Consider the following 24,670-nt stretch of genomic DNA (forward strand, 5'->3'; position numbering starts at 1 on the left):
TGCCAGCCCCTGGGCTAGTACCCAGGGGGACCTTAGAGCTCCCCTTGGCTCCTGCAGGGGCCTGGTGCAGGGCCTCAGGGAGCAGAAGCAGTCTGCTGCTAGGAGTAGCAAATCTGCTTCTGTGTCCCTGCACATGTAGATGGTTGCCCGGGAGAGTTTGCTCTAGAGCACTTTACAGTAAACTGCTTCTGAATTATTTGTATATGTAGATGTGCCCAGTATAGACATACTCATTGACTACTTTGAGACCTCTACCCATTTTTATTTCTTTTGAAAGAACAAGAGATATTGATCCCAACTTGAACAATATTGATCAAGGCAAAAGGAATACTTGCAACCAAAACATTCCAAAGAAAAAGTGTGCCCAAGAAAAAAAATCCCCAAGGAGCTACAGTATATAGACAATTTATTTTTGAGTGAGAGGAATATCACAGAATGATTAATGGGCATTCTGACTGTGTCTCCAACTGCCACACTTCTGAAGCTCCCCACCTCACATGTCAGTCACACAGCTCATAGCACTGATGTTATTTCCATAAGTAAATTACTCATAGCAGATGGCACAAGGCTTGTAAGGGAAGGTTCAAAAGATTATGACAGTAGTTACCACTGTATTATTCTGATTTAATAATATGCTCATTCCCAGTCATCTGTAATGAGCAATCACAGAGGAAAAGAGGATCTGTAAATATTCTTAGGACAGCTGACAGGCAGGAGCGAGTCACATTGGTATTCAGTTCATTTAGTATTTCAAGTGAAACTAAAAGTTTTTTTTTTAAAGCATAGTTTCATAGCAATGCTCAGATAGTCATTATCACAAAATTCTGTTTTGCTGGGCAGAAAGACAAAGTGATTATCTTTCAGGTTGTCTGTTCCAGAGGACAAAAATCTATTGTTGGACCAGAGTCAAATCGAAAAATCAACTATATTTTAACGCTTTTCCCACTTTTTACTTGATTGTCATGGCAATGATTTTTGCTTTAAGCAATGTGCCCACCTATTACTGCATGTTTCTAAAACCATTCAAATGAATGGGACTGTAGGTTAAATAACAAGAGAAAAATGTGTATACCAAGTCTTACATAAGGCACATCAATGCACACAGAAGATTTTTGCTCTCAGAGGGAAATAACAACCTTCAGAAACTCACAACAGATATCTACCTAATTCTCACACATGATGGGCCAGTCTCCACTGCTTTGTGTCTTATGTGACCATTTACACCGGAGTAAAGAGAGCATAAAATACTACCATTCTGATTGAATTCAGATTCAGCTCTGGTGAAAGTTACATAGGCATGCACTAGGGAGGAACATGGCTCTGTGATGCAAACTCTTTAAAAATGATTTACAAATGTTATCTATCACCAGTTCTATCCATGTAGTTTATGGAAGCATTTTCTCTTCTTTAGAGATGGGTAGACTGGGGATGAGAAGCTAAATATGCTTCCCAAGGAGGCAGCTGGAGCCCATTTTACAGCCAAGAGTAGAACTTGGGAGTTTCCAGTTCTGTCAAGTCTCCCTCCCAAATTCATCGACAGTCAGAAATGCAATATGTTTCATGATAAATCTTTCCTCAGGATAACTTACTGGACTCTCCTATGATCAGCACAGATTCTGCTATAAACCTTAAGACTTCTGTATATTTGGATGGAGACAATTAAGTTATTTTGTCTGGCCTGTTTTTATACTGCTGAAATACAAAGCACCATTTCAAGGCTTCCTGTCCTTGTTGTGATAGTGTGATACCAAGGTATCTTTTGCCAAACCCAGACAGACTAAGAAAAGCGGTCAAAATAAATCGAGGTCAGCTAATCCTAAACTCCCTCTCTCTCAGATTCAGGTTAACACCTTCTACTTCCATTGAGCAGATTGCAGTTGAATCTATGATGTCATAATAATCCCAAGCCAATAGTTAGCAAGAAAAAGCTGAATTTGAAAGCTGAATCCATGCTGGGCAAACTGTAGCTCGCTTTTCATAGGAAGTTCTTTCAGGAGAGTCTTATATCTTTTCCTGGGTTTTTTGGTTGCTCAGGTATTTCCATGTAGAAGCACAATCTGTCTTTAACTGTCACTATTGCTGTAACTCTTAGCTGCTATTTATAGTTAAATTAACTAAGTTGCCTACCTTCCAAAGTGCTCAGCATATTACTGCAATATAATGTCAGGGCAAGAGAATTTCAAAAAACCCAAAACTTTTGGCACCTTTTTAAAAGAAAGCTAATACTGATTAATAAGGACACAAATGCCGATCAAAAACAAAACTATTACAGCCTTCAGCATGTGAAGTAAAAGAAGCCTGAATATTGGAATGAAAGTTACACGGGAAGACTGGGGGAAAAAAAGAACAGCATCAGACCTTTACAGAATTGAGTTACCTGGGTTAGTGATGGGTAAGTGGTTCCACATAGACTGAACCCTACACTCGCATGGGGCCCTGATGAATTCAGTGGGTAGCTTGTTTCTTTACCCAGCCTGTTGGATCTGCCCATAATTTAACCCATTTGGCATATCTTGTCTATAATTAGGCAGTAAATGCTTTGGAGCAGCATATGAGGCAACAATGCTCCAATGTTAGCAGCTCATCCCTGCTACACCTCATCACAGGAAATGAGGTAATAAAACCATGCCATCAGCAGCCCATTTCTTGCCTCACACTCAGCACAATTCCAGTGTTTGGGGACAGCAGAGCCAGGTGAGTTTTGGAAAGCCAGTTTAAATTACAGCTGCTAATATGTAAATGACCAGTCCCACCAGTTTCTTCGCTGCAGAACTCCGACTCTCCCATGTACATAGATAGCATTGGTCTTGCCCTGCTCGGAGTGAGGATTTAGAAACTCTTTTGGAAAACCCAAGCACAAAAATTAACTGCTTTCTGAGGAAGAGCAGTACAAGAAAGGTCAGTGTAGGGAAGCTGCTGAAGAGACAAATAACAAGTAAATTTGCTCAGAGCATGCCTACCATATAGTGACAGTATAGAGCTCAACACAGCACAGCAACCAAAGCCATGTTCATTCAAAAGCACATGGTAATGTCCACTTTTTATAACAGCAATCTTAGTGGGCCCTTCTTAGCCAGAGGGGGTTCAAACTAAGCAGCATGCTCTTAGCAGCACAGCAGAGGAAAGAGATCTCGGAGTCATTGTCAACTCCAAGATGAATATGAGTCATCACTGTGACGAAGTAATTAGCAGAGCTAACAATGCTTTGTCACGTATTAGTAGGTGCATCACGAACAGGTCCAGGGAGGTGATGCTCCTCTATGTGGCACTGGTCAGGGTGCAGCTAGAGTACTGCATCCAATTCTGGGTGCCACAGTTCAAGAAGGATTTGGACAACCTTGAGAGGGTCCAAAGGAGGGCCACTCGTATGGTTAGAGGCCTGCAGGGAAGGCCTTATGAGGAAAGGCTAAGGGACCTGGACCTTTTCAGCCTCCACAAAAGAAGGATGAAGGGAGATCTTGTGGCAGTATACAAATTCATCGGGGGGGAGCAGCAGGGCTCTGTTTACCAGAGCACTCCTTGGAATAACCAGGAACAATAACCATAAACTGATAGAGAGTAGATTTAAGTTGGACATCAGAAAGAACTTTCACAGTAAGGGTTGCCAGAATCTGGAATGGGCTTCCAAAGGAGGTGGTGCTCTCCCCTACCTTGGGGGTCTTCAAGAAGAGACTGGACAAGCACCTGGCTGGGATCACATGACCCTAGCACTTTTTCCTGCCACTGGCAAGGGGTCAGACTCGATGATCCATTGAGGTCCCTTCCGACCCTAGCATCTATGAATCTATGAATCATCTATGTGACAGGGGGCTGTCTCGCAGCTGATCAAATCATTGGTCTGCCCACCTGTCTAGGACAGTCCACCCATCTGCCACGCCTTTGATGTCACTGAAATAGATGTTAACAAGGCAGGAGGCTACCCATTTACTGCCTGATGCAAAGGGAGTAATATACACCTCCCTGCACCATGTCCCATGCCTCGCAGATGGCATCAGTATGTAGCTCTGGCCCCAAGGTGGACCTCATTCTATGCCCACCTGGCATTCAGACCCCACTTGGATCCCTCTTACTCAGGCAGTCTACTCCACCCTCATTCTGGGTAGCAAAACTCCCTAAACCCTTTTTCCCTCATGGCTGTGGCCCCCTCTGGGACCTTTGGCCTCACTGGCCAAGACCTTGCCTCTAGGCCAGTCAGGACTCCTGGCCTCTAGCCTTTGGCCAGCCCTTATGGTGGGCACTCTGGCCCCTTAACCAGTCTGGTCCTGGCCCCAGTGTAGTCCAGTGAGGTTATTTCGGGTAGGAACAGAATCGTTCGCTCTCGGGTCTGCCATCTCAGGGCCCCTCCAAACACAGCTCCCTTTACCTAGGCCAGCTTATGCACAGTCCTTTGTGCCCTCCATATGAACCCTACTCCACATAAGCCACGAGCAGTGCTTCAAGCCCCCCATACAGACCCTCCTTTATGCAGCCTAATTACTCCTCACATTCCCCCTCACTGCAGCCAATACTTCACCCTTTCACTGGAGCTAATACACTGCCCCCTCACTGGGGCTCTCAGGCCTTATGCCCCTTAGGTCACAGGCCTGATGACATGCCTGCACCCCTCGCCTCTCCCCTCTATGGAGTAACCCAGCAGGTCATTGGACTGAGGCTATACAGCACCCCATACTCACCTTTCACTAGGGAAGCACTGGTGTGGCATTTCCTGGGGACCACCCCACCAAAGGAGACCCACCACACCATCCTACCCTAGCAGGGTATAGTTTTAGGTCATTCCCCAGCACTAGGAACCTCCTTCATCCCTATAGCTCCTACCATGAAACTTCAGGTGTTCTGGGAGCAGGAGATCCCACTGGGCAATGTTATACCTCTGTCTCCCTGCATCAACTGCCAGCTCAGCTCTGAGGGCCTGGGTTTATATTGAGGCTGCTTAGCCCCATCTTCCAATCCAGGAGCTCTCCTGCAGTCATGTGACCACCTTGCTAGGCTGCATTGTACCTCCCAGCTGCTCCACAGCCTGTTAAAGACTCTTAAAGTGGCAGGTACCAAAGATGCCCTGCCACACCACATCACCCATGAGAGCACCTTCACCACCAGGCAATATAATATTTTGGAGGTGGGAATGAGATGGGGACCTTCTGTCTCTCCAGTTGACCCTGGGCTGCTGGGCAGCCAAAAATTCAAAAGTCCTAGGAGCAAAAGGAGTACAAGTTAAGGGCAAGCCTGGCTCTGTGGCCTAGTACTTAAGGCACTCAGCTGGGAGTGGGGCGCTCCAGGGGTTTTTTCCCTACTCTAGCAGCTTTTTCTGGTTTTATTCAGTGACTGTTTAATGTACAATGCATATAAAAGGCATGCACTACTACCAATGGCTCCAGGAATATTTTACAAGGAAAATAGTAAACTCTGTTCAGTTCAATGAAAGAAAAGTTATAGGCCACCACACTCAAGAGAGGTCCTAACCACTTAAGCTCTGGAGAGGGTTGGGAGTTGAGACATATCCCAGGGCTTAGTGTTTCCTATTGGCTTACTCTAGGCAGCTCCCTGTTCAGCGTGTAGCTTTTTGGATTGGTCTTCTAAGGCACCTAACTCTTCCCAAACACTGTACAGGGAACATAAGCACTTGGGGCATACCCTATTCTTTCCTGGTCATCTAAATGGCCATTTTTTGGCCTTCTATGGCATTTACATGCCCAGAGGAGTTCTATTTCTGGCTGCTTAGCCTTGTATGAATGGACAATTATATGAGTAATCCTGCAGACTGAGTACATGCAGTAGGGGGCATAGTATATATGTATATCCCTTGTGGATGTGTAGCGGACCTATATGCCTGAAAATTGAGTCAGTCAAAATCCATGACTACTGGATTTAGTCTCAGGACAGGAAAATACTGTTTGTGTGAGTGCACATTTTTGCACACGTGTCATTCTTTTGCCCCATAGTTTAGTGGCTAGGGCAGTCACCTGGGAAACTAGAGATTATGGTCATCTAAGTGTCATGTTGACAGATTGGAATTCTATCCCTGGCTGACTAACCCTGTGTGCATGGATGACAACATATGCATCCAGACTGGGTGTATACACTGACAAAAAATGAGAGAGAGGGAAACCATCTTTACCCCAAATAGCTCAGGGGCAATTGTGGCACTTAGATGACCATGTAAACAACTAAATCTAGACACTGAGGGTGACATTCTGTTCTTTCCTAGTCACCTACATATGTAGAATGCATTTACATGCATTTGTGTTCTATTTCTGAATGTATAGTCAACTATGTGCCCAGACTGGGCATATGCACAGGTTAGAGGGGAGGAAGGGAAGAAAAAAGGCTCTCATCTTTTTCCCCAAATAGTTTTACAGCAATAGTACTTACCTAGAAATCCTCAATTCTGCTCTCCCCACAAGGGGATTAAACCAGGAGCACTAACTCTTCAACATAGCACCTTAATACCTGTACCACAGGCCCGCCAGTACACCACCATTTCTCTGGTTTTTGAAGTTGACCCCCTGGGAAGCCATGAGAGAAAAGTCTCTAGAAGATATAGGATATAGGAAAGAAAGGCTGGAAAGAACCTCACAAGGTCATCAAGTCCAGTCCTCTGCCCAAAACAGGCTTATAGATGACTATCCCAAACAAGTATCTGTATAACTTGTTTTTTATTTGCAAGTAACACTCATGTTAATATAACCCAGTAGGCTGGTGTTTTTTGGCAACAACAGTATGCTGTTGGCTCACATGCACCTTAGGGTCAACTGTACCCTCAGGTTTTTCTCTGCAGTACTACAGTCTAGCAGTCATTCCCCAGTCCCTATTTGGACATGTAATTATTCCATCCCAAGTGCAGGACTTTGCACTTGTCCTTATTCAATCTCATCTGTAAACCATTTTCCTAGTCTCTCCGGTTCATTCTGGATTCTAGTCCTACTCTCCAGAGTACCTGCAACTCCACCCAACTTGATGTCATCTGTAAATTTGGTAAGCATGCACTCAGTTCTATTGTCCAAATCATTAATGAAAATATTGAACAATACTGGACCCAAGACAGACTCCTGGGGAACCCCACTTGATAGCTCCTCTCAACTAGACATTGAGCTATTGATGAATACTTGTTGTGTACGTCTACACGACTCCCTACAGCAACATAGTGACACACTACATCACCATACAGCGCACTATGGCAACATAGCCATCACACGGGTTGACACATGATCACTAGCTATGTCACCATAGCAGCATGCTCCCCGCTTATAGCATGCCACTATAGTGTTATAGCAGGGAAATCTAAGCGTGTACTGCCCATACAGGGCAGTATAGGAAGTTACTGCACCATGCTTTAGTACTTCCAAGAGGAAGTACTAAAGTACAGTGCCGTAGCAATGTCACCATATGACAATGTGTAGACGCGCCTGTTGAGTAAAATGATCCAATGATTTATATATTCACGTTATAGTACTTTTCATCTGGTCTGTACCGCTTTAGATTGTTAATGGGAATGTTATTAGAGACTGTGTTAAAAGCCTTGCTAAAGTCATGATATAACCCATCCACTTCTCTCTCCACTTCTACGGAGCCTGTCACCTTATCACAAAAGGAAATCAGGTTGATCAGGCAAGACTTGTTCTTGGTGAATCCATGCCGGCTGTTCCTGATCACCTTGTTCTTCTCTAGTTGCTTCACAATAGATTCCTTGAATACTTGCTCCCTGCTCTTTCAAGGTCTTGAGGTCAGGCTGACTGGTCAATAGTTCTCTAAATCTGCCTTCTTCACTTTCTTAAAGATGGGTACTATATTTGCCCCTTTTCAGTCATCCTAGACTTCACTCAACCTTCATGAGTTCTCAGAGGATAGCTAATAGCTCTGAAATTACCTCACCTTAAAGTGCATCCCCTCCAGCCCTGCTTCTTTGAAAGCATCTAACTTCTCTAAGTAATCCCTAACCTTTTCTTCCACTACTCTAGACTTTGTCTCTTTCCCTGTCTTTGCTGGCAACTGCACTAATAATCTGGTAGCTGTCCCCATTTCCGAAGAGAGTGAAGTAAAAAAGGCATTAAATACTTCACTCTTCTCTGCATCATCCATAACTAGATTTCCTTCCACATTCCTTAAGGGACCTATGTTTTCTGACTACCTCTTACTTTTGACATATTTGCAGAATCCTCTTTTTTATTGCCTTTTATGTCCCTTGCCAGCTGCATCTGATATCACGCCTCGGCCTTCATAATGTTCTCCCTGCATGCCTGTGTGATACTCTTATACTTTTTCCTCGTACTATAACCAAGCTTTCACTTTTCACTGGGTTTCTTTTTGAGTTTCAACTCATTAAAGAGATCACTATCTACTGGGGTGTTCTCCTGTTGCACTTCCCAGTCTTCTGTTACAGTGAGATAGCTTGCTCCTGTGCCCAAAAGGGTCTCCTTAAAGTAGAGCCAGGTCTCTTGGACTCCTTTTCCCTTCAGACTTGTCTTCCAGGGAGTCCTCCCCATCAGTTCCCTGAGATCTGTTAAAGTGTGCTTTTCTGAAGTCCTTGTTCTGCTGCTCTCCTTCCTTCCTCACCTTAGCACCTTATCATTTAGGACTCTTAGGACTCTTATCACTTAGGACTCTTATCATTTCATGGTCACTGCCACCCAAGTTACCTTCCATCTTCACATTCTCAAGCAATTCCTCCCTGTTTATGAGTAAATCAAGAACTTCCCCCCTTGTTGACCTCATTACTATCCATGTCAAAAAATTATCCCCAATACACCCCAATAATTTTCTAGACTGCTTGTGAAGTGCTGTTTTTCTCCCAGCAGATGTCCCAGTAATTAAAGTTCCCTATAAGAATCAGGTGATTCAGAAGGTTAATGAAGGCCTCGTCTACCTCCTCCTCTTGGTTTGGAGACTTGTAGAAGATGTCCACCATAACATCTCCCCTACTGCTCTCCTTGCTGATCTTTATACAGAGTCTTTCAACAGGCTTATGTTCCACTTCCTGGTGCAGATGGGGGCAGGAGGAAGGAGCAAGCCAGAGGGTGTTCAGCACAATGAGGCGGGTACTAGCCTGGAAGAATAAGATTTCAAGCTGGGGGCCTTCCTTCCCAGTGAGATAGAGGCATCCTCCTGCACTGCATTCCATCCATTTTTCCAGTGACTGTATGTTAATAGTTTAGCTTCAAAAGGGGTGCCAGAGAAGACTGAATAAAGCTTCAACTCTGGTGGGGAGGCTGGAGTGCTATACTGGTGAATCAGACACACCCAGGTCCAACACCCTTTGGACCAGGGTGGCTTAGATTGCAGGACATTTAGCCTCCCAGGTGAGTGTCTTAGCCACTGAGCTGTTGGAGTGAAAAAGGGACACACACAGTGTGCCCCTTTATTGGTCTTAGTTTCAAAAACAGAACCCATGGGTTTTAGCTGGCCTGTTTGTGGGTGCTTGAGGCTGCCATGCATCCACAAAGGGTGCATGCAGGTGCCCTAGCTGCCCCTGTGCATGCCCAGTTTGTGTGACTATGTAGCTGCAGAGTTATCCATGCATGCACAGCTATAAACCCAGGAACAGAATGCCAACCTATGTGCAAATGCTAATTTTGACATTAGGTTGGCCAAAAATGCCATATAAATGACCAAATCTGGATGCTTTGCTTAACAGGAAGGGAACAAATGCCACCTTTTGTTCTCGCTCTAGGCTAGAATGGCATCTTTTACAGTGTAAATGCCTAATGGTCAGATCTAATAAAGACTCCAGCCACTGTAGGGTACTGGCTAACAAAAGCCATTTCCTCAGTGATAACTACTGTTTATACCTTGTTCCTTATCTGGAACCCTTTAAGAACCAAATTTTCAGTAGGATGACCAGGGGTGTATGACCTGGGCACCAGCCCCAGGCACTGATTTTAAAAGGTTGAAAGAAGGGCATCTGCTAGTACTGCTGCCTCCGGCCCATCTACCACCACTGCTGCTGTCCTGGCCACTGCCACTACCCCAGCCACTACTGCCACCTAGGGTATAGAATCTACTTGTCACACTTCTGCAAACTTGGAAAAGGTTTATAGTTTGCTCTCAGTGCAAGTCACTGATATACAGGACTGTTGCAAGATGCATATAGAGAATGCAGGGATGATGATGAATCGAATTTTTGTTTTAAACAATGCTTTCATTATGCAGTCATTTTTCATTATGTTTAGTTGATTGTTTTTAATTAATATCTTAATTATACTATAGGGCTATACAATGGATGCAGATGATTTATGTTTTTCTAGGTGAAATATTCATATCCATAACAGGGAAGCCAACCTCTTCTCTTGTGAACGAGATACTGTGACTTCATATATGTGCCCATGACAGCAAACATGCATGTAAGTAACTATTTTCTTAGGATTTGTTTTTGTTAACAGTTACATATGCATGTGGACACTCAGAGGCTGTTTTTTTTTTTCTATTAATATATTTGTTTACAATCCTGACATCATGAAAGCTAATCTGACAACAGATCATATATGGCATAATATTTCATAAATGTATTGAAATATTGCAAGGGATTAGATCCAAGTTGGAAAATGTTCCCAACTGCAGACTAGCTCTTCTTCAAATACTGGTTATCCAGAGCTACATTATTTTTGGATGTCTGGTCCTTTTTAATTATGTCGCAGTCAGGTACCAACACACAATTGTATCTGGTTCCTAGGACCCAAGCACATGGACCACACACACGCACACAACCTTAATATCCTTTTTATTCAATCTCAGACAGTGAAAGAAAATGGAGATTAAAGTGGCTAAGAAGAGGCACCCTATGGCGATGGGAGATGAAGAGAAGGAGTGGATAGAGTAAGGGTTTGAACAAGAAAAAGTAGCAATTTAAACTGCACACTGTCCTGAAGTCCCAAGATGCTTTTTTAATAGCAGCATGTGGCCCTTTCAGCTATTTTTAACACACTTCCTTGTGTAAAAACTAAACTAGGGGCTGCTCAATAGTCTTATTTACTTTTTTATGAAAAAAAATAAGCTACAACTGCCTGTTAGTCCATAAACAAGCACCAACAACTGGGTTTTGGAGGGCAGTAAGAAAGTTAGATTTGTCCAGAGATCTTTGAAAAGAAAGAGTGAGGATTCAGAGAAAAAAAACAGATATTATGCATCAAAGCACATCCTAGTATGTCGACAAGGATTAATATTTTGTGTTTGGCTGGTAATTATAAGTGGAAGACAGTAATGAAAAAAGGACCAGAAGGAACCATAAGATGGGTGATGAAGGGAAGAAGCAGAGATATGTTTAACCTGTCTTTCAATCTCTAGACTGTTCCAACAGTGGTGTTAGCTGACCCAGTAATGAAAAATGGGTTTTCAGTGGTGCATCCACATCCACTAGCCCAACAAGTTACTATGACAGCTTTTGTAGCTTGTAGCACTCAAAATGAGTGGTGTGTCTAGCATTATATTTGCATGCCTTTGACTGTCCAGCCAAAGTGAGCCAAAACTGTTTTACATCTGGGGACAGCTTTTACGCAGAAGTCCGGAGCAAGGTTTAAATTCATGACTGCAGCTGTAGCAAAATGCCTTATCTACTCTGTCTCTACATCCCAACAATATAGGATTTTATTGATCAAGAAAAATAATAGTGCAGCCCTACAGTGTCATTCAGACTAAACCAGTGAAACATATCCTTAAATAATGGGTAGAGTACATATAATACATAGTGGCAAATGATCAATACTAGAACTGAAAAATAAACATTCAATTTAGGCTGTTATATGTTGGATTCTAAGGGGCATAATTTATTCCAGTATCCCATGAAATATATCCTTAATAGGGTCAAATCATGTTTGACTGGATTAGCAAACCACTTCTCATGCATGTAAAAAACCAAGCAGTTTATGCAGACTGCCATGGATAAGACGCACCTCTCTTTAACGTAGGGACAGTTTATTTTGTCTGTTGTGCGCTGTAGTGTGTCGCAATATCCAAATCTGGCAGTCATCAATATATGGATAAACATGACTAAGTTGGTGTTTGGGAAGACAGGGTACAGTTTTCTCCCCAGCCTCGGATGGAAGAGGATATTTTGCACAGCTGGAATGATCTGTGTTTGAGGTAACAGTGAAGGAGTTCAGAGGGACCCAAGGGTTTTAGGATTTTGACACATCCTGAAGGTCAGGCATCACTTAAGTGCCTCTGTTTGCCAAAAGAAACTTTACATCATTGAAAAAAAAATCCTATATTTTTTAATGAAAAAAGAATCTGTTTAACAGCAAATTACTGTTGGATGTCAGAAACTCGAACAGCATCTGCCACTGCAGCTGCACTTTCTGAGAGAAGGGAGCAGAAAAAGAGCAAAGAGAACAACAAAAAGGGAGGGTCAGAATGGTTTATTGCTTTGTAGATTTTCTCTCTGATATCTGCTCCATCTGCCCTCTTACCCCTCACTGAGCCCACCCTAATCAAAACCAAGGGCATATTTGACAGAGGATCATCATTAGCATGCAGCCTGTTTTATACAGCCAGCAGAGCTGTTAAATTCACTAAGCAGATAGCAATGTTTGGTGATTCACAGAGAAATAAGAAAACAATATAAAACAAACAACCCCCCCACTCTATTGTTAGTAAGAAAGGAAGAGACTGTAATCTTTCTCCTCTTCCTCAATAACAAGATTGATGCTTGAGTCAGACCCATTCTTACTCTCCATCTCTGACTCACTATCAGACTTCTCTGTTATTTTTTCCAATAAAGAATTGGATGCCTTGTCTGAGACTTGACTGCTGGGAGATGAGCTTTTTGTTATGCAGGAACATAGGTTTTGCCCTATAGATTGAGAACAGCCCTCCACATAGCCGAGTATCCTGCCTGTACCTGTAGTCAATCAATACTGTATGTTTTAGAAGAAAATATGAAAACTACAGCCAATCAATGATTTCTCATCCAAACACATTTTGGAAGGTGAAATATGGACATTTGATCAGAATGTTTTCTATATTTTCATTGAAATAAGACATTCTTACCAAAAATATTGGCATAGGGTATGAAGGGACAGTTGGAAAAAGAAAGAGGGTGGGGGGAGGAATTTGGAAAAAAAATGAAAATGTCTGATGGAAAATAAGTGGCAGTTTTAGAACAGCTCTAACCAAAGCCCATAATATAACTAGATATAGTTATGTATCCATCACCATAGTCTTTAGTCTTTGCATCCAAAATTAAAATAAAAAAATATATTTATGAATACAAGAACTATAACTCTCCATTCTTGCTTGTCAGACAGTTATCTTAAAAAGGTAACACACCATCAACATTAAATTAGTTCTGGGGGTTTGCGCAACCTGTGCTGTGAAGTACATGGTTTTATTTTCTAAATTCAAATACTGGTAATAAGCATAAACCTGTCTGGGACTTTCTGAAATCTGGCTTCAAGATAACAAAGCTGTGACTTCTACAGGCTGGGACACATTCATCCCACCTGCCATCTTTCAGAGGTTTTGCTGGGAGTGGCCAACTTTGCCTTCAGCTGGTGGCTCCATATCAACCCCACAAGAAATGGTGACTAAGAGGGTATACTGCGAAAAAACTTTTTTAGGTAAGGGTCCCCTTACCTAGGAAGTCTACAGCAGTGAATTGACTACCAAACCCCTTTTCTGAGTGGAGCTTCTCTATCTAGATCTTCATTTGTGATACCCCTCTTTGGCCCAATAAATGTAAACCATAAGTTAAATTTCCACCTATATGTTCTGAACACAATGCCCTTTATTATCACTATGTGCTTTCAGTTTTGTTAGATCATCAGCATTTCATTTTGTAATAATTCCATTGGTACAGAAGGAGAATCGGGCAGATGGGACAGCATGCCCCAGGCAGTAGTATTGCCAGTCAGCTGTTGGGATGCTTTTCCTCATCACTGACAATATGCTGCCAGAAAACCATCCCTGAGCTGGTGTTCTTTGACTTTGATGGGATTTTCCTTCAGGTCCTTATAACAAAGCTGTCCTGGAAAAAAGAAGGGCCTGTTGATTAAACACTGGACTTAGGCTCATTTTTAATACAGTGCCATAAAGTGTTTACTTTGCATTTGAGATCCAAAAAATGCAAGGCTTCCCATAGGCCATATGTGCTCTGAATTCATTACTGAATTTTCTTCTTCTATAACATCTGAGCTTTGCATATGAGCTTCAGTTTGGACTGTGAATCAAAAGCCTTCACCTTCTGTTCTCCTCTTGGCTGCTTGGGGAGATGAGAGGAAAGTAACATTCAGAGGAATGAAATCTTGTTGGCTTCTGGGGTGCTCTGAGGAAGGAGAGGCATTTAAGGTCCCACTATGAATTTAGCTTCCCCACTCTCTTCTTCTTTAATTTTGATAGCCCCATTCCAAGTGCCATTAGCAACTCCTCTTTCTGTGTGCCAGTCCTCTATTCCTAACAAACACTTTTATACTTCAAATTAATTGTTCCTTAAAGAGCAGGTTGAACTATTCATTTTAAAAAGTGGTTAGACTTATTAATTTTTCTCCCCTCTTGCAAACTGAAAATCGTTCATTCACAATGCTTCCATTTTTTCCTCTTTTTTATTTGATCAGTTGTTCAATTCACAGTTTTTACATGTATATTTGGGCTGATGCACTTTCATGACTGGCACTACCTCAAGCATCTCTTAGTCTGAACTCCGTGTTCTGACTGTGCTCTCAGTCACATAAGTGACAAATTATGTTTCCCAAGCAGGGCTGGATGACCTAATGCTTTAATGTCCACAGAGAACCTCAAATTCTCTGGAAGAAACAGATAGGCAAATACACACACCATGCCTGACACACTTTTGGACACTGCTCTTCTCACCAATACTTGCTGTACCTCCCTGAAGTCATTACTGACATTGATCATCCTTCTCCCTGTCTGCTGATCTATACCTTTATGATGGTGGTCAAGCATCTGACTGTAAGACCATCTATCACCTATACACATGATGGAGCTCTGCTTTGATGTGCATTGGAGCAGACTCGATGAATGTAATTAGCGCATTCAGCAGCTTTCATGCCGTGTGCATTCAGCATCCCTATATTTCAAAATGGTGGTGGAGGCACTAACTAAAGCTTCTTGAACAAGCTTTAGTTCAAGTGCTCTCGCCACCATTTTGAAATGCAGGACACTGAATACACGACGCTGCAGGAGCTTTAATTAGAGCAGCTCTCAGAGCCGCTCTAATTAAAGCACCCCTCCCCTCCACCCCAGAGCATGTGTATAGATACCTATATATATGGTCAAGCAGCTGTTGTCCCTGGCTCTGGAATGTGTCAGCCGACTCAGACAGGTAGATGATTGAAGTCCTATTCTCCATGAGACCTTGTGTTGACAGGGTACAGACAAGCTCTGAATGAAATACAGTTTACTAAAGTGTTTTTCAATTAACCCATATATTTGACCACACTGTATTTTCTTGCATACGACACACAGCCTTTTCTCCCCCAAAACAAACAAACAGCTTCTAGAAACTGGAATGTGTATGTATATGTTAGAAATATAGTAAAGAGCAGTTTCTGCAGTTTACCAGGCAAAAGTGAAAGGGACTCTGCATTTGATCCACAGGGAGAACAACAATAAGCAAGCTTAACTCCCTAGATGCTGCTATTCAGTTACTACAAGGAAAAATCTTTTTTTCTTCATTCTGCCTTTCAAAAACAAGATATATATTTTTTATTTTGAGACATTGTATGCAAATATGAAATATACCACCATAGTCTAAAGATCATCTTCACTGCTTAATGAATTCATGAGATTCTCAAGTATCCTCTTTCTCCAGAAGCCTGCAGCTACATAAAAATGCTTTCAAGGACCAGAATCAGTTCATCTTCTCTCACAAAAGAAGCATAAAGGAGGGATCAGAGAAGATGCAAAATCTCAGTGGGTATGTCTACATGTGTATTTACATGCTCCTAAACTTAATGCGCCTTTGCTTAAGGCACATTAAAGCAATTTAGGTGCATGTCTACACATGGACGCGCTAATGGGCACTAAGCTGCATTAAATTTAGGTGCAAATAGCTAAGATGCTAATGCAACTTAGCTATTTGCACCTAAATTTAATGCAGATGCACTAATGCAGATGCACTAATACGCATTAGTGTGCTATGTATGCATTGACTTATGCTGTGTTAATGTGCATTAGCACACCTACACATGCACTAATGCAACTTAGCTATTTGTGCCTAAATTTGATACCCATTTTATGCAGGTATCAAATCTAGGCTCACATAGCCTTAAATTGCCATTTTTAAGGTGCATTAAGGGTGTGCACGTGTAGACACACATCCTTAAAAATTGTGATTTTAGGCTAAGCCCACTTAAAAGAAGCACATGTAGGTGCACCCAGTAAGGTAAACCGAATCTTAGGCTATAATTGATAGATTGTTTAGCTCATGCAGTAGTGGTAGTACCCAGGACTTTTGCCACACAGAAATATTTGTGAGGCAAAACACTGCTATCCTTTTCATGGACTGTGATAAGGACCTGTCTGCTTCCCAGGAGCACTCCTGCCATTGACTGAGTTCTCAGGACACTTAACAAGACCTAACATTGTCTTTATCTCAGAAGCTGAGCAGCTGATTAAGCCAAAAGCAAGAGTGGTCCTTTCACTTTTTGCTCCCCATCCTATTTCCCAAACCATGAGTCATTGGGAGAACTAGCTAATTTGGGTTCTGAGTATAGTGCTGGTCACTATTTTTACAGCTGAGTGTGCAGCCCCCTCCCCCCCCATGCCTCTGATTGGCCCAGGGGCCCTGGAGGTCCCACCCTTCCTCAGAGCTTGATAGATGGCCATCTGTCAATCTCTGGGGAGGATCAGAGCATGGGCCGCAATCTCTAGGGCATGGGGAGGAGGCCGCCATGTTCCACCATGAAAATCCTCCCAGACTTGCTCCCTGTGCTTCAGGATGCCAGGGCTTCCCACCTCTGTTTTCAGCTCCCTTCCCTCTTCTTCCCACGCCCCGCCCCGCCGCCATGTTTGCTAGCCATTTTTTAGCTTTTTCGTGGTCCCTGTGCTTTTTCACGGGGGAGCTATCAAATTCGCAGTTTCTGCAAAAATTGTTTGGTAGGTCCCTAGTCATGGGGAATATAGATCCCACAGAGTGCTCACAGGGGGAGTCCAACAAGATCCCAGGGGAGGGAGAACTACAGTACAGAATCAGTATCCCCTCCACTGTTCCTCCATGTCATCACAGTTCCTCTCCAATTGCATATGTGAATATGGCAATCAGAGTTGAGGAATCAGAGAATTATGCTTTATGAATATTTATAAAACCTAACTGCAAAATATACCAGTGGCCTATGTATGCACTCTGTTGTATAATGGGGAGATAGGCAATAACAGGGATTTCTCTTCCATGTGTTTCTGCACCCTCTCAAAATAGCAGAGAGTGGGATTTACTGAACAGAGTTTTAAAAGGAAGCTACTGAGCCACACAGGGAGTTTATGACAATACTCCCATCTAGAAGTGGAAATCCAAGCTTGATTTTAGGGGCCAGGGAGATATAATTTGAAAGGTGGCAGAGTCTCAAACCACGTTTCCTGTCCCATAGCTGTATCTCCCAGTAGACTTGAGGTCACACCTCTCTGTCTTACCTCTGCATCAAGGCTTCTCTTTCATCTTTGGGGATAAGTTGCTTCAGGAACTTTCTAAGAACCCAATCCAGGTCTGGCCTTTTGAAGATTTCCAAAAGAAAAGCTTTCACTTTATCTATATCCCTTAAATTACCAAGACATTTTTAATCAGGAAAAATATAGAAATAAAAAGTCAGGGACCAACCCGTTTATTGCTGTTAGACTTCCAGTGGGGCAGGGAAACTCCATTTCTAACATGAATCTCAGGCTCACCCCTCCCTGCTACTTCCACTGGTATCTATCTGGCTTATTTCAAAAGCCCTGCATTGTCTTTAAAATGTTGAGGGGAAAAAAAATCTAACCTTCTGTTTACCATGAATGCACTTTGTATAAATCTCATCTCCATCCTGTTCATTTTTGCTGCTGCCTTGACTTCCTTTAGTTTTTCTTTAGCTCTGAACAGTCCCATTCATATTGCCTTTTGCTCAATGGCTATGTGAAATACAAACTGACTTTGTTCTCTGAACTTCTTTTTGTCCTAGTAGAAGTAATTTTAAAAAAGGGTTCAGTATGTTTTGTTTGCCACTTATTAAGCTTGCAATAAGTTCTTTGTGTGTTTTAGCTCTTTCCCGTTTGTAATGTTTAGTCTTCCTCTCTTTCAAAATGTGTCTGATCTTTTTTGAATGGGTTTCATGTCCTATCTTTTTTTGGCTTCTGAGTATGCCCTTTGATGCCTCAGACCTTTTCATTTTAGGCTTACTTTCTCTTTCTTTTTTTAGTTGCCATGATTCAACTAAATAGGGGAGCACAAACCCACATTATTAACAACAGCATATGTAAAACTGGAAAACTTCCTTTCTTTTCAGAAAGAAAGAAAACATGAAAATAACTGCATCAAATAACTACATAGCATGTGAATGAGTTATATAAATGTTTTATAGCAATTCAAAATTCAGTTGATATAAAATGTAGCAGTAACAATTTTTCCCCAGATGGGCAACTGTTGGAAAGACAAAATTTTAAACATTTTTTCTGGTATTTTTTTATTTTTGGTCTTTGTTTTTTCCTGTTCCTTCTGTCTAAATCTAATTTTATATCACATACATACACAGAGCAATATCTAGCATATCTGTTTTATAAGGATTTAGGGGTTCGGTTCAGATACATCGCCAATAGTCAGGAAGCTCATGCAAACTTCTCTCCCTGTTGACAATTACTATTGATGCAAGGATGTTTTACCGTGACATACTCTGTACAAAAATGCTTTTTAAAAAAACTACTAAGCAACATATTTGAACTTCTAAAAAGGTTTGCTTCAATTCAATTTTGGGGCAGTCTGTTGGGCAAGTTCTTAATTGTTATGAATGATTTTGCCAGTTGTCAGTATGTTTTATATACAAAACAAATCACCCAGATACGGGACCTTTCATACAAATAACTTCAAATCTTTGTACATAGACATGTTGGTGTATATACTTCAAAACCACAAAGATATAACTCAAGTTTTAATAGGAAAAAATGTATGACAGTGGAAGCCCTAAGCCAATGCTACAGCATTTGAAAGGTTGCTAGCAGCAGATATACCACAGTTCATCTTCACCTGGAACTGAAAACAGTTTGGCTGCTAAACTGTTTCCAGTTCCATTGCAGTATGGGAAATTAAGATCTAGTAGGACTTTCCCAGTTCAAAGAGCCTGGTTTTCCAGGCCAGATAGAAAGGAATGCAAGAAATATTTACAAATATAATTAAATAAATATATATAAAGTATTTTTTTTAAAACCCACCTCTTTAAATACACATTAAAAATACATGTTGGTGAGGTTCAAAGATCATATCAGCATAAACTTATGAACTTAAGAGACAGAATTGAGTTTTGTACGACTCAGATTTCAGTACATTTTACATGTTGGTAGCAAGTGACTTGTATTGTTATTCTTCATCCATAACCTGCCCTACTCTTTGTTACTCTGCACCATAAGCAATTCACAAAAAGCCATGACTGACTGTATTTTGCAGTGTTCTTAGTAAACTTTTGGATGTTGCAAAATGAAACCTGATACAGATACTGTTCTATAGATAACATTACATTCTATATAGATATTCCATTTTCAAAAGTAGGATTTTTGAAAAGGAACATAGGTCCAGACTTTCCAAGTTATTTAGATGTTTAAGAATCAGAGGATTGCCTTATGGTAGGTGAATAACTCTCCTTGATATCAAGAACAACCTATGAAACACTTGCATCTTGAAAATATCCAAATAATTTGGTAAATCTGGCCCTTAGTAGTTTACATTCCATTAACCTGTTGTTAGATTTGAGTTCTTAAGTGCCTAAATCACCTTTAAAATAAAACACTAAGGGCTATCCGTTAGGTCCTTCTGAAGAATTTTAATTCAAGATCTTTAAGTCAAAACATAACTGAAAAAATAGACCAGGTAACAATTTTAAACTAATTTATTCCAAGTCATTTTGTCTTATTCTCAGAAAAAGGTAAAACTGTCCAGTTAGACTCTTTTACCTCCCACTTTAAAGAAGTTGCATTTAATTATTTGTCTGAAACCCAAACATTTCTTTATTTCTAACATGAGAAGGAACATAAAATAAGGAACGCACGCAGTACAGGATATCTATTAATTCATCACTGTTTGCCTCACCTGCTGATTACCCCACATGAACTGAATAGAATTAAAATTAGAGTGAAAAACAAACATTGTGATTCTTTTGACCAGGGTCACTTCTGAAAGTAACAATCCATGCTGGCATAATGTTAGAAAACAGCCGCATGCAGGAGAAAATTATTCTCAAATGCTACATAAAGATGACTCAGCAAAAGCCTCCTCATACAAGGAGTGTGAATATCTCTTGGATTTTTCTGGCTAAAGCAATTGGATATCAGAAAATACCCAACATCCCCAAGCCAATCTCCCAATCTCAGCATTACAGTGGAAAAAACTGAAGGGGAGGAATGAGCCATGTGCAGTAAAAAACTTCAGTTCTGTTATTTATCCTGCTAACTGACAAGGGGAACAACTGGGTAACAAAAAGAAAAAAACCTCTTCATTTATGGCTACATGAGGCATGATCTTACTAGTCCCAGATACTTGCATTCTGTTTTTTGTTCTGACCATCCCTTATAATGTACCTATTTAATATGGCCTGTAATCACAGGTCCAGCTGCCCTAAGTGAGGTGCATTTCTGGCACTGATAAGTGTGCCCACTGTACTATACATATTGGATATGTTACTGAAGACATATTGTACCATGAACTTTTAATCAGCCCTTTTCATGAATGTAAAAAGGGAGGTCTAATTTAAATTTGATGGCAGAATATAACTTATAACCATTACCTTTTCTCACAGATGTTTGTGAAAGGGAGATCACAGTTCACACCAAACTCTGAGTAAATTAATATTTTTTTTCCCAACTCACAGGACATAATACTAAGTTCATGTGTCTCTCAACAGTACAATAAATACAGCCTCCCTGAAGCCACCTTCGCTCTCATTTTTTGCTTTTCCTCTGCTTTTTCCTCTATGCTACACTAAATTTGGTTTGCCTCACAACCTTTTGACACTATAAGGTTGGTGGGGAAAGACAGACAGAATATAACATTATAATGAATAGTACATTTATTTATTCACTTTTCGGCCTTTGATATGAACCAGAAAAAAAAGAAGCCTTGTTCATCTACAGCAAGGATTGTTCGGTGGGGACCAGATGATTGTGTCAGGTTGCAAGCTAGAAAAAGAGAATAAGAGATCCCCAGTGTAGCACAGCAAAATATCTGGTTGTGATCCCATGAAGGAAAGCACTCTACCTGACCTTCACAAAAACACCTTGAATCAGGTACTTTCCTCCACTGTATGTTCCTCTGCCTCACATCCTCAACCCAAAGCACTCTGAAGGGATATTCTGAGGGTTTCACTTTGATGGCTGGAAGAGGCTGAGAGACCAACAACATTTGACCATTGGACACTCCTCTCCTCTTAAGGCCTGACAGATAATAAAGTGGCTCTGCTCTTCCTCTCTCCTGTGCAGAATTTGCTTAGGAGCACAGCAGCCCCAGTCAGAGAGGCAGGTTCAGAAACCATGCTTCCAAATGGCAAAGTGTCCCAAAGCCAAGGAAGCAATATGGCAAACCTCCACAAAAGCAGTTTACTGAAACATTTCTGTTCAAATAGACAATGTCTTTCTACACAAATGCGTCCGTGATTACTTTTCACAGCATAAGCATTTTTCCACTGGAAAAAAATGTAGTGGAATTTTAAAAAATAATTTCTCTCCCAGAACATCATGCAAAAAAGAGCTAATTCCTCCTCACCCCCTCTCAGTTCTGGGGAGTAGAAGTAGAGATGTATATCCCTAGCATTTCTGCAGAAACATATCTGGAATACATTCAGAGATTGTTGTCACTGAGCAGAAATAACCCAGGGAGAAGAGCATGCCTGACCCCTGACTACTCCGCCTCTACCATACACCACTTTTAGTAGAGTATCACCTAGTTACTCATAAATCTATTAATGTACTTCGAATCTACAGTTTTGTATGGGTGGGAATTGAAGCATGAATGATTATATAGGAAGTACACCTACAATAATACTACATGGTAGCATAGATAGTATCCTCTTTGAGAACTCCTGGAGGCTGGGTGAGGTCCCAGATATTTGGAAAAGGGCAAATACATATCTTTAAGAAAAGGAAGAAGGAGGATCCAGAGGATTATAGACCACTTAGCCTGACCTTGATACCTGGAAAGAGCATAAAGAAAGTCCTCAAGGAATCTATTGTGAAGTGTCTAGAGGAGAACAAGGTAATCAGGAATAGCCAGCATGAGCAATGTCATGCCTGACCAACCTGATTTCCTTATGTGATGAGGTAACAGGTTCTGTGGATCAGGGGGGAGCAGTGGCTATTATATACATTGACCTTACTAAGCTTTTTGACACTGTTTCTGACAACATTTTCATTAACAAGCTAAGGACATACAAATTAAATGAAACCACTATACTAGTTTGATCATCAAGCTCTACAGATAGTCTTCAAGGGCTCAATGTCTAGTTGGAAGGATGCATCAAGTAGGGTTTCCCAGAGGCTTGTCCTGGGTCCAATATTGCTCAACACTTTCATTAATGATTTGAACAATGCGATTGAGTGCATACTTAGCGCATTTGTGGATGACACCAAGTTTGGTGGAGTTGCAGACACTGGATGGTAGGGTTACAATCCAGAATGAGCCAGATAGACTGGAAAAAAGATCCACAATTAAGAAGATTAAATTTAACAAGGACAAATGCAAAGTCCTGCACTTGAGACTGAAGAATGGCATGCACAAATATAGTCTGGGAAATGATTGGTTAGGTTATGGTACTGCAGAGAAGGACCTGGAGTTACAGTAGACCACAAACTGAATATGAACCAACAGTATGACAAAAAAGCCAACAGCATATTAGGTTTATCAATAGGAGTATCACTTACAAATCAAGCAAAGTGATTTTTCTGCTTTATTCAGCACTGGTGAAGTTCTACCTGGAGTACTATGTCCAGTTTTGGGTCTCACACTTCAAGAAGGATGTGAATAGTTTGGATAGAGCCCAGTGCAGAGGAGCAAAAGTGATTAGGGGCCTCGGAACCATGACTTGTGAGGAAATGCTGAAAGAACTACATTTATTTAGTCTGGAGAAGAGAAGACTGAGGGGAGAATTGATAACAGTCTTCAAATAGCTGAAGGGCAATTACAGAGACAATGAAAATGGGCTTTTCTCTGTGACCCTAGCGGACAGGCCTATGAGCAGTGGTCCCAAGCTGCAATAGAGGAAATTTGGAGTGGAGATGAGAAGGAACTTTTTGGCTATGAGGGTGGTCAAACATTGGAACAGGCTAGCTAGAAAAATAGTGGAATCTTCGTCCTTGGAAATTTTCAAGAGCAACTGGGACAGTGTAGTGTGAGATGACCCTGTCTTGAACAGGGGACTGGACTAATTGACCTTGTGATGTCCCTTCCCGCCCTACTTTCCTATGATACTAGGAACCTATGGATGTTATGGTGATGCATTAGAAATTACATCTTAGTAATAAAGAATAATAAGCAATGTGTTCTGAGTGATTATTTGGTTTAGGTCAGTTCTTATTTAACTTGTACATGATCAGCCTTTCCTGTAATAATCACTCAGACCTTGTTTGTCAGCTTATTATTATAATGAAATGGAACATTATGAATAAAAATAAGGAACAATAAAAATTGTATCGGGATTCTAGTAATAAACCTCTTGAGCTCAGCTTTTGTGGTTTGCAGTGCCATATGAATTCCTTAATGGAATTCTAATTCAGTATTACCTAGACACTTACCTATCACTTTTATTACAGGAATCTCCTTTTGCAATATATATATAATTAACTGCATATAATTTAACCTGTTAACTGTTCCTAGCCCACTATTTACACCATTATCAAGACCTGAACCAATTTGTAGAGGGTACTAGCTTGATGAGAAGCAGCCAGCCAACCAGTAATTCATTTTTGTAGACATTTATTTGTCTTTTCATTCTTATTTTACTGAAGTAAATTGTGTTAAAGTAAATCAGGTATAATTCAAAGGAGATTTTGTTCATTCTTTTTATATTCAAAGAGCTTGTATTATAGGTAAGGCTACTAAACATGGGTATTGTGGATTGGTTAATGGCATTTGGAAAAACCTTAACTTTTGCATCAGTTTCTAACCTTTTGCATTCAAAATATATAATTTATTGTAGCATTTTTGCAGTTATTTGCATCCAATATACTATTATTTTACCTGATGTACTTTGTTAGATGCATTATATTTTCCTGGGCAAATGTACGTTGCTTTAATGAAAAACAATTTAGATTTCTTTCAAAAAGCACATATCAGGCCAATCAACAACACTAGAAAAAAAAATTCATTCTCATAGGCCTCAACCTGGATTCCTTATTCAGTAAGATTATTAACCACAATGCCTTTTCCCCCACAAAAAACAACTATAGGTACTACAACATGAGCCTAAAATTACACATGGAAACAGTCCTGTTGAAGTGAATGGAAAGACCCGTGTGCCTAAATGTTGACTATATAAGTGAATAAGAATACACTAGCAACAATAGC

The 24,670-nt window shown here is 41.0% G+C and overlaps 1 long non-coding RNA gene across 1 annotated transcript in view; it reads left to right on the forward strand.

Moving 5' to 3' along the window:
• The first annotated feature begins 6,603 nt into the window (after window positions 1–6,603).
• The window catches only part of LOC132249398 (uncharacterized), a 31,796-nt gene continuing 13,729 nt past the window's right edge, over window positions 6,604–24,670 (forward strand). The window contains exon 1 of the long non-coding RNA XR_009460887.1: window positions 6,604–10,334. This is a non-coding gene — a long non-coding RNA (uncharacterized LOC132249398). The remainder of the gene's footprint in view (window positions 10,335–24,670) is intronic.

Source organism: Alligator mississippiensis, chromosome 3 (genome assembly GCF_030867095.1).
Source record: "Alligator mississippiensis isolate rAllMis1 chromosome 3, rAllMis1, whole genome shotgun sequence".
Lineage (NCBI taxonomy): Eukaryota > Metazoa > Chordata > Crocodylia > Alligatoridae > Alligator > Alligator mississippiensis.